The sequence below is a fragment of the Mastigoproctus giganteus genome, chromosome 10, assembly GCF_048544385.1.
Source record: "Mastigoproctus giganteus isolate SK-2022 chromosome 10, ASM4854438v1, whole genome shotgun sequence".
Taxonomy (NCBI): Eukaryota; Metazoa; Arthropoda; class Arachnida; order Uropygi; family Thelyphonidae; genus Mastigoproctus; species Mastigoproctus giganteus.
The window spans coordinates 210609153-210626126 of NC_143584.1; the positions used below are offsets into that span (position 1 = coordinate 210609153).

At 39.3% G+C, this 16974-nt stretch overlaps 1 protein-coding gene across 5 annotated transcripts in view; it reads right to left on the reverse strand.

Moving 5' to 3' along the window:
- The window catches only part of LOC150079841 (tumor protein p53-inducible protein 11-like), a 176447-nt gene that overhangs the window by 40515 nt on the left and 118958 nt on the right, over positions 1-16974 (reverse strand). The window lies entirely within an intron of this gene.

A 16974-nucleotide genomic window follows, 5' to 3' on the forward strand; every position in this document is an offset into this window, starting at 1 on the left:
TTCAGCGCTTTATACACCACATTCAGATCTCCTCTAACGTGTCTACTTGCCAAACTCTGCAGCCCATGCCCTTTAAGCCGTCCTTCATATGTGCATCGATTTGCGTTCATCACTAATCTGGTCTCTTTGAACCCTATCCAGAAGCCCTATATCTTTTTTAGGTGCGTTTCCAGATTTGAACACAATATTCCAAGCGAGGTCTTACCATCGTCTTGTATAGATGGATAATAGCGTCCTTCTCCCTACTAGCAAAGGTGCCATAAATCATGGACAGGACAATTATGAGACTTTCTGGCCGCCTGTTTGCGCTACATGGAAAATTTCATGTCTGAAATGGTCAACCCATAGGTTTTCTTCTTTCTGAATCACTTTTAGCTCCTCTCTAGTAATTCCAGGATTCTGTTCTCCATATGCATAACCTTGATTTTAGAAGTATTAAACTTTAGTTGCATTATACATGCAACAGATTAGTCTTTGAAGTATCATAGCCTGGATCGAATTGTTAATCCTCAGGGACCCACTTGTTACGAGATCCACCGTTCATTTGTCATGTGAACTCTTCTGATCCCATGTTGTTGTAAGTTGGAGTAATTGGAGTATAAACAGAAAATTTAGCTTATTTTACATGAAGATTGGCCATTAAGAACAATACTCTGCCTCCTCTCATTTAGCCAGTCTCCAATCCTGTAATCCAGGTTTGTTCCAGTTTATATAACAGCCTTACATGTGGGACCGTATTCAAAATTCAAAACTTTTATTAAAGTTTAGGTATCAAATGCCAAAATTCTTCCTTGCATTCAACTATTTTATGACTTCATCACGGTAATTTACTCGAACGCCTTCATTTTTTATAATTCACATCATCTAGTGGCGTGTTTTGAAAGTCTCTTCGTTTCTAACAACTCTCTTCCTCATTATGCGATTCTCCAAATATTTATTCTTAATCATGGAAGGTTTGTTTTTTAATGATCTCCACTGAGATGTGTTTTGTGCTGTTAAACAAATCAGTAGTTTCATCTGACTGCGCAGAGTAGCTCGATATAATCTATATGAGTTCTGCATTTCATTTCTTTGCTGATCTTTCCCATCGATCGCCAGTGCGCCACAATTTCTGTTCCTCATTATTAAAGTTGTTGTTGTTGTAGTCGCATCAGCAACTTAGGCCATATTGCGCTATATATGTCTGTAAATTACTTGTGTTCAGTGGTTGATTTGCTGTTTGTTGGTTGAAAAACCACAGTTTCCTGGAGGAAAAACCATGCTACCATCGCCTGAGACCTTCTAACTCGGCCACGTTGCGAAAAAGGCCCATAAAAATTCAGCTCTTTTAAATGCAGTGTAGGAAGGACGGTGATTATACCAACTGTGCTACCCACGAGAGGGTGCTATTAAGGCGAAAAAAATATATATAACTGCTTACTCTATAAGCTGATACTCGAATGAAAATGAGGTGCTATCAAGGAAGGAATCTTTCAGTTCTGATAACAAAAGAAAGGTCTCATAAGATTAAGATCAGGGGAGTAGGGTGGATGTTCCAGCACCGAAACTCCCCCTCTTTCTTTGTTGTCTTATCCAAAGTGTTGTGCAAAAGGGCACATTTTTATTGTGTAAAATTTGTCCGGCTAAAGAGTTGGTATTTTTCAAGATGAATGTGTCTTGGAAGACGAATGACTGATTGACTCCATGTGATGCAGGAATAAATTCGTAATGGACAATTCCTTTGATATATAAAAAATCGGATTCTTGGTACGGACTTTGTTCATGATCCTCCACGACAGTATAGTGGTTCAGTCGCTTATCTCTTGTTTGGAGAGGAGTCTCAGGCGGAGGGTGCAAGGTTAATTATACCAGTTAGTTATTCTGGAATGTAAATCGACCCATGGAAACGCACTCGAATGGATCCAATACACCAGCGCAAATATGACCGAGGTGTCGTAAAACCAATAATTATTTTTCACAATCTCGTGAGAAATCTAGTAAAATCTTATGGACAATACTCTGCACTGTAAAATGGTCACGTGAGACAAAGCGAGATAGGGTGGGATTTGTCGGATATACAAGTACATATACATGCACCACTTAAACAACTCGTGCCATCCGAACCCTATAATGCGTCATCAAGTAACAAGCTGACTGCTGTTTCCCCGAGTAACATTGCACAATGTCGTTCTGTGTACCCAACCCATAATGTGTTGACAACAGAGTCGTCATTGTTTGTCCAACCACAAACACTTAAAAAAATTGTCAAATGCTAAATCTCTGAGCGAGCAAGACAGGAAATGGTCGAATGTGTATAACATTCTTTGTCAGCTGTGTGGCCGCGAATTACGGTGACATATTCAACTCACTTAACATTTTTCGCTTAAGGACGCATGATAAATTATTACAAATAAAAACTAAAAATAAAAAAAGCGGTTTAGATTTTAATCATTCCAAAGAAATCTTAATTCACGAAAATACGCTTCAGTGATTGCAAGATGAGTGCAATTTCCATTAAAATGGATTCCATGGCTTTCTATAACCTTGTAGCTAATTGCAAAGACAGGATTTGGAGAATAAAAAAGCCAAAAGATACAGTTCGCACATGCGCAGCTTTTAGAATTTCTCAACTACAACAATGCGCATGCTTAAGTATTTTTATAGTGACGTCATTTGACTATAAATTTTAATATTGGATATTTAGATTTTTTGGCGAGTTACAATACTGCATAAACGCCAATTGTTTTCAGCATGTCCGTCCGCATGTAACAACTCGACTCCCAGTGGCCGCATTTTCATGAAATTCTTCATATGGTTCATATAGAAAGATTTGTTCAGCTTAAAAGTGTATGGGAGAAGAGTAATAAATATTATACAGTTGTAATTAAATTGAATGTTTCAGCTTCGAGTAGGTAAAACTATAGAATTTTATTACGTGTTCACTTCAGTTATTCAGAGAAAAAGAAAAAATCAATCAATTTTAACAAAAAAATACAATGTAAGTGAAATGCAGCTCACTGCGTTTTAACATTAACTAACTTGCACATTAACTAACTTGTAATGGAAGTATGTTATAGGATGTGTAGACGTTCCTTAATAAGAAAACGTTCAATCCATATAACATTTTCAGCGTGTTCTGTTGGTCCCTAGAAAGCTTTTAAGATCAAACATGGTCTACCCTGCCTCTCCTCGACTGCACAAATTTATTCATATAAAAGAAAGTATATTTCGCGTATTACTCTAAAACGAAAAGTCGGATCAAGTTCACATTTTCAATTACTGTTCCGTTGGTCTTTTAGAAAATTTCAGGCTACTTACTGTTTCACAGCCCTCTTTTCCTTCCCCTCTACAAAAATCAGCATAAGTGAATGTCTCTCTTTTCGCATTAATCGACAAGAAAAATGCGAATTGCTACCAAATTTTCATTCCAGGGGCCAACATATATTCTGATGTCCCCTGGAATGGCTCACAGGAGCTCTGATCCATTTCAGAATTTCAATGCTTACTTAGAATATTTGAGGAATCTTTGTAACAAATCTTCATGTCGATTGATTTATTTTGTTATAAATCCTGAATTATTATTAGCATAAGGCCTCCGTAACCGAGTGGTCAGGAACGTGAGTGCAGTTGCAAACGCTCTTTGAATAGAATGGGCTTCAAACCCTTGACTGCTAAATACGGTCGATCTGACAAACCGCCCTGGACCAGCGTGGCAGAGTATGGTCCATTTCCCTCAACATGAATCTTTCTTGCTTTGCAAGAAAGCAAGCTTATACAGCATCAGCCAAAAAAATTGTCCGATTCTTCATTGAATTTATTTAATCTATCAACTTCCACAGCGACAGATGTTTGTTCCAGCAATCAATCACCCAGTGGCATAATGAATTTATGCCACCTTAAGTGCGTAATCTGAGCAAAAGAGGAAGAATCTCATCAGCACTGAGCCTGCTCAAACCATTCAAGACCTTATACACCTCAATCAGATCACTTCGCAGGTGCCTAGTCTCCAGACTCTGCAATTTTCAGAATTTAAGCCTTTCTTCGTAAGAGCACCCCTTTGTTTCCCTCACCAATCTCGTTGCCCTTCTCTGTACTCGTTCAAGCAGCTCTACATTCTTCCTAGAATGAGGCCTCCAGACCTGTATACAGTACTCAAGGTGTGGCCTGACAATTGCCTTATACAAAGGGATAATCATCTCCTTATCCCTGCTAGCAAAATTCCTGTATGTCATTGACAAGACCAAACGAGTTGCTCTAGCAGCCTGTCTGCACTGCTCAGAAAACTTCATATCACCCACTACGTATATTAACTTATTCTGCCTAAATTCCACATAACGAAGACATTTTTCATTAACTTTTGCTTCCAGTCATATCTAATTTCCTTGTAAAACATCTTAATGACTAATATTTAAATAGATTTTTCATATACATTTGTAACTGCAAGAACGTCATATACATTTGTAACTGCAAACGTTAAGCCAAAAATAATAATAATTAAAAAAATAAAATATATATAAAAGTGATTATTGTTTTGCTTTTTAGAATTGCATAACTGGAAAATTCGTTGCCAACGAAGTTAATTTATTCCACTGACGCAAACGCTAAGAATCTAATTTCCGGATGCATTCGTAGTCAGAATGACAAAAAAAAAAAAAAAAAAAAAAAAAAAATTAACATAAAATAAGGGAGAAAAAAAACAGAAAGAACCGCAGCTCTCACGTTAATGGTACAATCGATGGATGGGATATCCATTAAGAGTGAAATGGTAATGAATCTGAAGACTCAATTACAAAAGCCATAACAGCGTGTAGAATCTTGAGGAAAAAAAACATATTTTAAGGAAAATGTACAAGAAAAAAAAAACTAGATCCAGTGTGTTGTCATGCATTTGACTCCACCTGGTGGCAGTGATGTCTATTTCCATTTGCAGCCAATAAATATTCAAAAGCGCACTTTGGAGAGACGTTTCTTATTCAAATGCTAACTTCTGCATTTTAAATAGGCAGCAGGTTCGATACAGTCCAGAAAATACCTCAAAATAAATCTGTTTGTATCACGCAGGAAATTCTCACGTATTTCAATCTCGTTGATGTGCTTTTATTTATTTATTTTTTTTCTTTTTCCAGTTGGCAAGTCATCGGAGTGTATATTATGCGTCGCTTCTTTCAATGCCATTACCTATTCCAAAGCAAAAAAGCAAGACGGTGGAACCCTGCTAGGAAATTAGATTTATCTATTGGAAACGTTAAGAAATCTTTTGTGGTGTGTTCCGAATCTGTGAGACAGCTTTTCTAAAGAAAGGAAGGTAAGGACAAGGCTGCGGTGAAGTAATGGTATTGAGGATAGCTTCAACCGTGTATACAACAAGATTTCAGTGTAGGAAGAAGGTGAAGTCTCAACGGAAAAGAGACAGATGATGTCACCATTCCGTAATCAAATTCAGTGAGCAGTCAGAAAAGCATTACCTCGGGTGGGGATCTTTTGTATAAAATTTTTCAAGAGGAGGATTGCGATGTAACCCCTGATTTTTCATTTAGGGGCTCCTCCATCACATCAACTTTCGGGTCTTTTGATTCTAACCTGTCACGAAATCTCTGTAAAATGTCAGAAATTAAAGACATTTTCCAAATGTCTTATAGAATGCAATTACTTAAGAAAAAATAGGTAAAAAAATATAAATAATAATGAAACTTTTCAGTATGACCACCATAGCCGATTGATCAAGCACGAGGGTCTAATATAAATGTATAAGTGACCTAGGTTCAAGAACACGTGACTACTAAGTACGTTGATGTTCTTGTATTCTCCCTATATTGTGAACTGCTCTGATATAAATTTTAATTTACATATTGCGAAGTATGATATAGTGGTACGGCCACTATATTACCACTACATTTATAACGTTCCTGAAACGTCTCCATTATGCGAAACGCCGATTACCTAAATCAGTCAAAGAACAGCGGAAAGCATCATCTACATGTCCTGCGCCCTCGAGGGTAGCACAGTTGGTAGAATCGCCGTCCTCCCCAAACCGGGTGGAAAAGACTCGAGTTCGAGTCCCGTTGATGACGTGAAGAATATTAATGGGCCTTTTTTAAAATGTGGCTGAGTTAGTCGATCAGGAGAGGTTAGCATGGTTTTTCATCCCAGAAACTCTGGTTTTTCATCCAGTTGACAGAAAATCGACCACAGAACACATGCAATTTACAGACAGTATATATGAAGCAATATGGCCTTAGTCGCGGATGCTCCTAAAACCAAATAACAACATGTCCTGCGCATATAATTTATTTCACGTGCGTTATAATATTTTCTTAATAAACCAAATTTAACTTACAAATAAAGAGAATAAATTGTGCATTCGTTTAGCAAAGCAGAAATTCGCCGTTCAGTGTTTCTGAAATAGGTCGTCAGTAAAATGGGTCATGGGAAATAAGTCAGTAGGTGATGTTTGTGGTATTTTTTTTTTAAAGAAAAGCATCAAACAAAAGTATTTGTTTTTCAAACAAATCCTATTTTTTTTTTCAATACGCTTTGGGACTGGCATTACAATATGAACTTACAATTTACATTTATAACGTAAATTTCGACTATGACGCCAGTTTCTTAAATCCATCTTTCTCCTTGAGCAAATTTTAATTTACTTGACCTTGTAGAAATAATATTTTGTTCTTTACACGTGGTTAACTTCTGGTATACTCTCTCTCTCTCTCTCTCTCTCTCTCTCTCTCTCTCTCTCTCTCTCTCTCTCTCTATTGGAACATGAAGTAAGCAAGCAGGATTAACTCCACAGCAACAAATACACTGAGTGATCACTAAATTATGACCACCCCAATGAAAACTGAATGCCAGCCGTTGACCACGTGAGGTACGGGAGTGCGCAGTTAGTCGACCTACGTAGTATACTAAGGTGTCAGTGGTTCAGTAGGTAGTAAAATTCCAAGCGTGATGGGTAAAAGGAAGCATTTATCGGACTTTGATAAAGGATAGACTGTGGGTCCAATCTCGACGAGCTGGTGCCTCGATTTCCCAAACGGCTGAACTGGTTGGGTGTTCCAGGAATGGCGTCAAAATGGTCAAACAACGACCCAACGGCAAAACTGCAAAGGTCAGCGAAAGGTTGATGTTAGAGATGAGCGCCGAGTCCGACGACTCGTACAGGCGAACAGGCGCAGCACTATTGAAGAGTTGACTACCCAATACAACATGGGCCAACCGGGGACAATATCTGGCATGACCATGTGTCGCACGATCGCACGTATGGGCTATACCAGCAGACGACCCCTACGGCATCCTCTCCTAACCAAGGTTCATCGGCGTAAAAGACTCGCGTGGTGCAAAGAGCATGGAAGTTGGAAGTTAGAAGACTGGAAAGTGTGCTGGTGGGATGAGTTACGTTATTTACTCCACACCGCGGATGGTCGTGTACTGATTTGGCATCAACCACATAAGGCTCTTGGTCCATCATGCATGGTATCAAAAGTGCAGGCCGGTGGAGGCCGTTGTATGGTGTGGGGCATGTTTCACTGGCAGGAACTTGGATCCCTGATGCATGTGGAACAACGTATCAGTGGTCTCCGTTATCGTCAACTGCTTGCTGACTGTGTACACCCCGCTATGTTACACTTTTTCTCAAATGACGATGGTGTCTTCCAAAGATGACAATGCGCCGAGCCATCGGGCACTTGTTGTGCAGGAATGGTTTGAGGAACACAATTCTGACTTCCAATATATCGATTGTCCTCCGAACTCCCCCGATATCAATCCCACAGAGCACTTGTGGGACACTATGGAAAGGCATATCAGGCGTCTGGATACACCAATCACCTCCATACCTGCATTGCTGACCGCATTACACACAGCTTGGTTGGCCCTACCTCACGAACGCTTCCGACATCTTGTTGAATCAATGCCACGTCGGATAGCTGCTGTACTGAGGGCAAAACGAGGACCTACGAAGTATTAGGTAGGTGGTCATAATTCAGTGATCACTCAGTGTACATTTAGCAAGAGAAATACTGGGATTTAACCTTTCCATTATCTACCAAACATCGAATCACATGATTATCTCAACAAAAGTCAGGACCAGTAAGCCAAAGTCATTTAAAAGGGTATTTTGCCAATTCTACCACATCGCTCTATCCTCAACGCTGCTGTCTAAACCACACTCGAGTACTTTTCAATTCTACATCTTAGCTAATCTCGATATAGGAAATATCAGTGAATCCCAATGTGCTTGCGTATCTGATTACACGTTTACGGTACATAAAAAGGCCTTGTACGAATTCAGTACGTTGGTATCTCTGATGTACAATATCTTCCCTTCATGCTTATATTGGTGCATAGCTAGGATTGCTCAACGTCCCGGTTTTAAAATTAAATCCTGCGTCTCTCTTTATGTCAAGCGGGATAGAGAAAACTTCGCTTTCAACTTATTGATTTGCATATCATCAGTACTCATATATCAGTGACGTACACTGTAAGGTAAAATTCATGGGATACCTGGTTCCTGAACAATGCGATGCTGTCACTCCTCTCGGTAGTGGACGAACCCACCGCATGGCAGGTATACAGGTACACTGCATTCACTGACATCAAATTACCTAGACCCTAATTTGATGTCAGTATGGATAAACGTTGTTGTTGTTGTATTTGGGTTTTTGGCACAAGGGCCTCCTAAGTTCCGGACAGAGATATCTTACTCTGAGACATGAAAGCATTGCAATTTTCCAGTCTTTAAAATCAATAATTAACCGACTTTGCAAGAGGGATGATACTGGATGCCCGACGCATGGGTAACTCTATCGCGGTGGTACAGAAATTGCACTAACCCCGTTTGACAGTATCAAGAGTATATCGGGAATACGCCCTTTCCGGAATACATCTCATCGTGGGCAGCGCTGTGGGCGGAGAAAGGTGGTGGATGAACGTAGCTTCCGACGTCTGTCTCGCATTGTTTCAGCCAACTGGATAGCGATAGTGGCACAAATCACCGCCGACTCAACGAGGGAGGTGCCCGAAACGCCTTCACCAAGACCATCGGGCGATCGTTAGCCGCAATAGGTTATGGGAGCCTCCGAACCATCACAGTCCCATTGCTAACTCCACGACACAGGACTCTACGCCTCAACTTGGCAAGAAAACATTAGCACTGGACTTTGGATGATTGGACACGGGTCTCCTGGTCCGATGAGTCCCGTTTCTAGTTATTTCGAGAGAACGGGAGGGTGCGTATCTAGCGGAAACCGCACGAAGCTATACACCCGTCATGTCAACAAACAACTGTTCAGGCAGGTGGACGGTCGGTAATAGTCTGGGGCGTGTTCAACTGGCACACGTTGGGACCTCTGGTACGTAATTTCCAAAAAGTCCAGGTTACGTGTCCATCCTTGCAGACCATCTGCATTACTTCATGGTCATCGTGCACCCACAGAGCAATGGACTTTTCCAACAGGACAATGCGCCTCCCCACACAGCCCAGGTGACTAGAACATGGTTTGAAAAGCATTCCGCAGATTTTATCACCGAACAGGGAGGCCATGTGAACATGGTTCACATGGCCTCCCTGTTCGGTGGTAATGTTCACATGAACTCTGTGAAGCATCTTTAGGATGCTGTGGAAAGGTCCGTTCGAGCTTTGGTTCCTCCACGCAGGAATGTGACGGAATTGTGGATAGCGGTGCAGCAAGCATGGATGGAAATACTACCTGTGGAACACTTTCGTGAATTAGTGGACTCAATGTCTCACTATATGACTGCCATTGTCAGGGCGAAAGGTGGGCCTACCCGTTATTAGGTAGGTATCCCTGATTTCTGTCCACTCAGTGTACTTGGAAAGCAATGTGGAGCAGGCAGATATTCCAAATCGGATCGATTGGGCTTGGAGCGGTGCCTAGACTTTATCAACAAACATTAAAAAAAAAAAAAAAAAAATTGCCGATACAAGGTGAATCCACGATAGCAAACAAACGCCACTTTTGACATCCATATTAATACTAGAAGTTAAATAACAGGCCCAGTCAAACGCATGCTAACCCCCCCCCTCCTAAGTTCCGGTTGTTGTTGTTTTTGTTGTTGTATTTGTGTTTTTGGCACAAGGGCCTCCTAAGTTCCGGACAGAGATATCTTACTCTGAGACATGAAAGCATTGCAATTTCCAGTCTTTAATATCAATAATAATTCATGAATAATTCGGCTCACCACCTTTAGTAAACTTTTATTTCAAATCTACCCAAATATATTGGTCCTACGCAAATATACTCGCATAAATAAATAAACACTCTTTGAAAGGCTATGAAATCTTTATGTACCATTACAGAAAATTTCAACGAATAGATGGATTCTAACATAGCCGTTAGGTTGTCTCAATAAACAGGATGAATTATATATTTATTTCAAGTGCACACAAATCATATAAACATAGCTATAATTCCATCTTATCAGTTACTAAATCTGCTTTCGATGCGAATATTTCCTCCTACATTTATTTGCATCGCCCTTTACAATCTGGAAACCCATCTAGCAGACACTTTATTCATACGCAACTGTTAATGGATGATGTTCTCCACAGACCCTACACTAATTTGCAGCTATGCAACTAGTTCTTTTGAGGCTAATAGGCGGATTTTCCAGGATTAATGCCTCAAATTTTGCAACACTCTCTTCTGTTACATCAATTGCTGGACATCCAAAGATCTGTTCGTCATGCACTGAGGTTCTTCCACATTTGAATTCTTTATACCAATGTGCAACGACACTGTAACCTGGGCAGTCTTCTCCATGAACAGTGACCTCTTCGTGGATTAATTTGGGTTTTCTAATGCAGAAAAAGAAACCGAATCACTGATTTGTATTCCACTTTATCCAGATTGAAACCAAAATTTGTGTGGTTGCTATAGAGATTTCAAGTTATCAAACAAAAAAATGAATTATCTTTCTATCACAACTACTTCTGGGTGAACACAAATCTTTTTAATCCCCCCCTACACAATTTCATTATTTTAAACTCGATAAAAAAAATAATATTAATTTTTGGAAAATAAAATGACGCAGTTAAAGCAGATTCTCTTTTATTATCTGGCTGTAAGATTTTAGCCTCATTTATGACATTGATTGATTAGCGTAATTTTCCACAAATATATAAGTATTTTTGCTGTAAATTGAAATGTTGGTCAATACAAGCCCTGTAGCGACATCTGCAAATAATTACAGTAAACATACTTGGAAAATTGCCAAAAGAAAAAGTTATTCTATCTTTTGGTGTCTGATGCAAGCCGGCAAGCAGACGCTTGTAATAGATACCAAAAGACGACGATTAATTTTCATCAGTTAAAACATTTTACGTCTTTATAACCTACTTATCAATTATATATAATCAGATGGATAATTAACTATTAAAAATAATATTTCTTGTGTACGTAAGGGGAGGTCTCAACCCTGAAATAGCTGCAAAATGAATATAAATATTTGTGGTTAAGGTCAACGGTGGCCGTGACATTTAGGATCGTCAAGTACGCGATCTCGAACGCAGAAAATAGGCCAAGTTTCAAGCTACCCCAGCCAATCATCATGAACCGAGCATTACAAGAGACAAAAAATCATAAGGTCGGTAATTTCGACAGCGTAATATTAAGAAAGAAGGAAATCATGCTAAACACTGCGCATGTAAATATTACAAGTACACTGTACGTATTAATTTCTGAATATTTTTATTATGAAATTAGGACGCATGCCCTGGTTCAGTAAACAGAGATTACGTAATTTTAGAAAACTAATTAGAACTTAGTTTGTTTGTTTTAAATTTAATTAATAGTAAAAATACAGCGTACCACCTTTAATAATAATCATCTGAGGTGTGATTAAAAAGTTCGGGGACTGTTGCAATATTGTAATAGTGTTTTAGGAGCATCAGCGCTGTAAATTGCAGCCACATTTGTGAAAAGGGCCCATAAAAATTCCACACGTTCTTGATGGGACTCGAACTCAAGTCTTTTCCACCCGGTGTGGGGAGGATGGCGATTCTACCAAATGTGCTACCACGAGGGCGTTCGGGGACTGACTTCATATCTTGAAATTGCGATGTCACAGCGAGTTGCGCCTTCATGCAAAATGTTCCGTGACATTTTACATGAATTCACCTAGACATAGTAACGCATTAGCAACATTTGACCTGAAAACAAAGGCCCAATCCTCTCAATGGAAAACTGCGTCTTCTCCACCAACATGGTCAGAGAATGAACCAGGAATACTACAAAACAAGTCTATGATGCTGTTGGGAGAAAAAGGCTGGAGAAGTGAGTTTCGGTGGCGTTTGTATCATGACAATGCCGTTGTACACAAGGCACTTAACATTCAAGAATTTCTTCAGAAGCACTCCATCACTGTGGATCCCCGTCATACTCATCGAATTTAAGCTTCCTGATTTTGTGTTTCCCAAGCTTAAAGCCCCCTTGAACGGTCACAGACTGGCAACGACTGAGGAAATTATTCAGAGCGCGACACCGGAACTACTATTAGCAGTTCCAGAAGAAGACTCTCATCATACAGCTATACTAGGTTATCAAAAGTATTGGGACTAACGAACAAGCACATTTCATACAAATTGTTGGTCATGCAAATATTGTAGAGCGTGGTGTAGTAGCAGAAGTATAAATGAAGCTACAAAAGAGAGTATCGTTTGAAGGAAACGAGGGTAGCGAATTTGAACTTTTGGAGCTGGTGGATGCCACAAGACTTGTTTACAATGGACGTTAAGAGTCAGGACAGGTCATGGGATAAACAACTTCACCATCTGACCCATGACGCTCTTGTATACTATAGATAGCGATGAATTTTTATGGGCCATTTTCACAACGTGGCTGAGTGTCGGAGAAAGAACAAATGGATTCAATTGAAAGGATTCAATTAGCCTACGCCCACTAGTAGAATGCGAAATTCACATCAAATACCTCAGAATGTACTTTACTTCTGCTCAACAATTGTTATGGATAAAATAAAACAGAATACCTTTCGGCAAGATCAGACACAAGAATGTGCTCACTATACGAGTGTTTCGGAATTCTCTCATAGAGAAGTTTTATCTTCCTCACGTCAGAAGAATGTTATGCAGGATGATCATTTTAAAAGAGAATCCTTGAAAATAAGAATAACGTCGAGTAAAAGAATGCTAGAGACATAAAATTTACCAGTTAGTTTTCATTCTGTGATGCACTCACTTTTTCGTAGCATATGCAGCTCATAAATCCTGCACCACATATATAACAAAACCCATCGGAATGCCTGGAAACAATGCTCTGTTAAACCAAATTCGTGTTTCGTTTTCAATACCTTAGATCATAGACAGATTTTAGGCCAATTTCCATAGGATGCCACTCAGTGCTAAAATACAGAACAATAATAACAAATCTTGAGACACTTTGCAAAATTCAAAGTCAAACACTAGATGGAATATTTTTAGATATAAAATTAGCCTTTGACAAAATACATATTCACCTCGTTCTTTATAATCTGGAGGGGCATTTCAGTATCTTAAGAAACGTCTCAGTCATCCTTGGCGAGCGTCTAACTAAATGCTAGATCAATGAAACTCATGATAGCACAGGGGTGGGGGTCCTCTCTACCACTCTACTCGCGACAGCCCTGGACCAATTCCTATCACGTCACAGGGATGATATCATTTGAAAACATTTATCTCTTCCCATGATGTTCAGGATGCCTTGACCAACGTTGTCGATGCCATCCAGTAATTTAAAGAAGAATCAACTTTCCTCCAGAAAATAGAAAATAGGCCTAGAACTAAACATCTCATAAAAGTGGCATAGATTACCTTTCCAAAGAAGAGAAGGGGGGAAAAAAGCAAATATTTATCTAGAAAGATGCTTTATTAACCAAGCAACACAACAGGAAAATCATTAACTGGGATGACCAATTATCATTCACTCATCATTTCTCGAATTCAAAGAGGAAGATACCTGCAATCCTCTGGAGGGCCAGACAAGAACAAGTAAAATTTTCTGAAAATCCGTCCACTGGGATCCTTCCCCTGTTACATGCAGACGTACGGACAAAGTGAAAACAACAGGGTGGTAGGATGGTAAATTACTAATTAAAACCTTAACGTAGAATATTGGATACCTAACTCAAAAAATAAATAAAAAATACTGGGAAAACCACATCCCCCCTATCGTGAGGAATCCTATACGCAACTTTTAATTGGAAGCAGTGGAGGATTATCCTCGTAGAAACCCACAACATTCTTCTCGATTGCTCACTTGTAGAATGGACAGTCTCGATCTCAGGTACATCATTAGTCATCCTCGCAGCAGATGATGCTTCTCCCCTAAGATTTAAGCTAAACAGACTCAGCTGCCTACAGCGGATGTTCCTAGCCAATATGGTAGACACCCTACGAATATTGCATATTCGTAGTTTTACAAGTTGTCAACAGATGACGACACCATACAAAAAAAATAAAGAATGTTACTTGTAAATTTAACGTCTCTAGCATTCTTTTACTCGAACTTTTTCGCATTTTCATAAGTTCCCATTTAAAATAATCACCCTGTGCATTACAAAACCAGGAGGTTGAGGCAAGTGATAAGGAGATTTTTTAGCAATAACTGGTAATTTATTTTTCAGAAAATCTCCACCAGAACAACCTCATGACAACTGCATGAGGTTGTTGGGGACAAAGATCATTCTACAAAATCTTTTCTTCCTTCATGGTACCGATTTCCTCAACTTTCTGCTGGAGAGAACTTTTCGCTCTAAAAACTGAAAAACACTCTGTTGTGTAGGATGGACGCACCCGTTTATTAACATCATATTATTTTTGCTGCTGGGCATTACTTCCCACGAATGCAGATCAATCAACGTGTTCTATTGCCTAGCAGAAGTATTAATATCAAAAAAGCCAAGAATAGAAAATTTAGACATGTACGTTCGACTGTAAAGCAAGACAAAAACAACTGCATGTCACGATTCCAGACCACGGGCACCAAGGGAGCCATTACAAAGCAGTAAACGTGTTAAACGACATCCTGCTCTTCAAAATAAAATAAAATATGAAAGAAGGGAAAACAACATAAATGCCAGAGGAGTCAAACACAGCCAACTGCCAAAAAGAAATCCTGCACGTGTGCACCTGTCCTTATAATTCAGTCCAACTCGTCAAGAGTCAATGGCCTCTGCCGCCTAAATTTCACAGCATCTCAATCATCAGTATTATGTTCCCCGCCAAGATCTTGACATGGCTACAAAATTCTTAATTAACCTTGAAGAGTTCATCTGTGAGGAATGCTAAAGAAACAAGTTGCCAAACGTTCTATATGAACTTCCGCTGCTCTAATCCTGGAATTCTCTCTTTGAGATTCCTCCAATTGCAATTTTAGCAAAAACATAAATTGCCAAAATGATCTTAAAATTTAATGACAATTTTAAAGTCTAATTATCGATATTTTATTTACCTTTTTTTAATTATTTTATCATTGCATTTTTTTTATCTTTGTTTGTTATCCTCCAATTGCCTTGACTCGTCTCTTTAAATTCTCAATATCTCCTAACCAATTTACGTTATTCTATAAAGTTAGTATTTGTGGTGACAAATGATGCAAGGAACAACCTTATGCAACATCAGCGAAAAAAAAAAATCCCACATCACCTGTCCATCCCTTCTAATAAGTCTGTCTAGTTCATCTACAGCCATCCTTCCTCAATTTGAATTTATGCCCTATCGTGTGCGTAATCTGAACAAGAGGAAGAATCCCATCAGTATTGAGCTTGTTCAATCCATTCAAAGCCTTAAAAACCTCAATCAGATCACCTCCCAGATGACTAGTCTCCAGACTTTGTTAATTTGAAGAACTGAAACCTTTCTTGATAAAAGCACCCCTTTAATCCCCTCACCAATCTCCTTGGCCTTCTTTGCACCCATTCCAGCAGCTCTACATCCTTCCTAAAATGAGGCCTCCAGGCCTGTACGCAGGACTCAAGATATGGCGTGACCATTGCCTTATACAAAGGAACAATCACCTCCTTATCCCTGCTAGCAAAGTTGCTGTATATCATTGCCAAAATCCCATGAGGAATCCTAGCAGCCTGTTTGCATTGCTCAAAGAACTTAATAACTGACTGCACAAATAACCCCAGGTCTCTTTCATTTTCCACTACCCTGAGTGTAATAACACATAGTTGGTACGTTAATCGAGGATTACTGCCACCCGTACGTAGTACCTGGAATTTTTTAATGTTAAACTTCAACTGCCATTTCTCAGCCCATCTGTCTAATTTTTCTAGATCTTGTTGAAGTAGCATACCTTGATTACCATCATTAACCACTCTGCAAACCTTTGTATCATCTGGAAACTTAGATATTAAGCCATACGTTCATCAATATCATTGATAAATATAGAAAACAACAATGGGCAAAACACCGAACCCTGGGGTGCTCCACTAATAACATTAGTCCACGAAGAGCAGTGTCCATTGATTACCACTCTCTGACTTCTCCCGCTTAACCATCCCTTTATCCATAGCAGCAACTTGTCCTTAATGCCACACTGCTCCAATTTGTATAGCAGATTTTTATGTGCAACAGTATCAAAATCTTTCCTGAAATCCAAGTATATGATTTCAAAATTATTTTTTGCATCCAGTTCTTTTGTCACTACATTGGAGTATCCAATCAAATTGGTGAGACAAGATCTTCCCTTAACAAACCCATGCTGACTAAAGTATAACTGCACTCCTGTGTAGATGGTCCTGCATTACTTTAACAGATGACTGCATTTTTACCCCTGGAACAGAAATTAAGTTAACAGGTCTGTGATTATTCGTGTTACCTTTTGACCCCTTTTCTGAAGTGGGGATATATTCGCACGTCTCCAGTCCATAGGAACTTCTCCTGAATCCAAAGATGCTCTCATAATTATGGCTAAAGATTTGCTTAACTCCTTCGTTGCTATCTTTAGTGTAATTGGATAGATTCCATCCATCTCA